Consider the following 1,762-nt stretch of genomic DNA (forward strand, 5'->3'; position numbering starts at 1 on the left):
TCCCCATCCACTGATGTCTACTTCCAGCAGGATAATGCACCATGTCACAAAGCTCCAATCATTTCAAATTGGTTTCTTGAACATGACAATGAGTTGACTGTACTAAAATGGCCGCCACAGTCACCAGATCTCAACCCAATAGAGCATCTTTGGGATGTGGTGGAACGGGAGCTTCGTGCCCTGGATGTGCATGATAGGGGGTCAAACACAGTATAAGTACAGTGTTCCTAATAATCGTTTGTGAGTTTGTGTATGTACGGGCAGACAGTCAGACAGACGATTTTTTTATAGATACAAAGACACACATATGAGTGAAATATGCCAGGGAAAATGATGAAATGGTTTAATTTTAGTAAGTTCCTCATTCACATATAGACTAATATAATACACAAGTCATATGAACTACCATTGTAGCAGTGGTGTTTTTTAGTCCCTTTTGAAAAGCATGCATTTTGGTTGCATGCAAACAAGCAGATCATCTCCTTTTGTATTAAATAGAATATATAATGACTTTAAGGTTTCCCAAAATGTCTACGCTCTAAAACACCGTTGCCCACTGACACACACACACACAAACTGTGAGTATTTCCCCTTTCATCCGAACTGTAGATACAAGGTGTATTGTTTCCTGAGGCCACAAGTGGGAAGTGACCTCTAAACGCTGCATGTCTAGTTCCTCTTCGAGCTGAGTTTAAACACACAGCTGTCTGTTCATCGGTCATCCACACACTGATAAGTGCCACTCTCGCCAGATCTGTGTCTCACTGATAACAGTGTTAAACCTGACACAACTGCACAACAATTGGAGGTACGTTTGCTTCAGTTTTTTTTTTGTGTTTGCTATATATTCAACTATCATTGTTCTTTTGAGATGAAAAGATCCTTGAGAATGTTGTCAATATTTTTGAGTGGGTAAAACCTTTTAAAGGGTTAGTTTAACCAAAAAAGGGAAAATTATGTCATTATTTACTCACGCTCATGTTGTGATATAATATATGTAATAAATGTATAAATATGTGATAAATGTTATGTTCCATGAAAGAAAGTAAGTTCTACAAGTTTTGAATGACATGAGGGTGAATTGATGACAATTGTCATTTTTGGGATGTCTGGTTCCCATTTTATTTCATATAATATATATATATATATATATAAAAAATATACATATATATATATATATATATATATATATATATATATATATATATATATATTATTTATTTTTCTTCTAGAAAATGTAGATTTTAGGACCATTTAGGACCAAATAAATACATTTATTTATATATAAATCATGGTAGTTTAAGGTTTAGATATACCACTTTTTTATGTGTATTAATGTGTATGAATAAATATTGCAAATTATTAACAAAAAAAAAAAACAGTCGTTTCCATGATTTGTCTGTACTTTTTTACTATGTTTGCTTAATTGTCATCCTAAAAAATCATAATTATCCTAAAAATAGGCATAATTTTCTGTGCCATTAAATTTTTAAGCGATATTGAGGCAAAAAGTGACCCAGAAATGTTTTTTTGTTTGGGTCGCTTGACTTGGTCTAAGCTCCTCAGTGTCGTGTGTAAAACCTGAGGAGTTTAGAGCAAGTAAAGGGTCCTTCACGAACTCGTCCTCTGAAGACCACCGATGACATCACATCCCGACAGGAGCTTGACGGACACGTTTGACCCGCTAAATCTCATTCTACCCAAGAAAACTGCATGTGCTTCTCTATGTTTCAGTTCAATAAAGATTCAACAGAGAGCGGCA

The sequence above is a fragment of the Pimephales promelas genome, chromosome 3 (assembly GCF_988280905.1).
Source record: "Pimephales promelas chromosome 3, fPimPro1.hap1.1, whole genome shotgun sequence".
Lineage (NCBI taxonomy): Eukaryota > Metazoa > Chordata > Actinopteri > Cypriniformes > Leuciscidae > Pimephales > Pimephales promelas.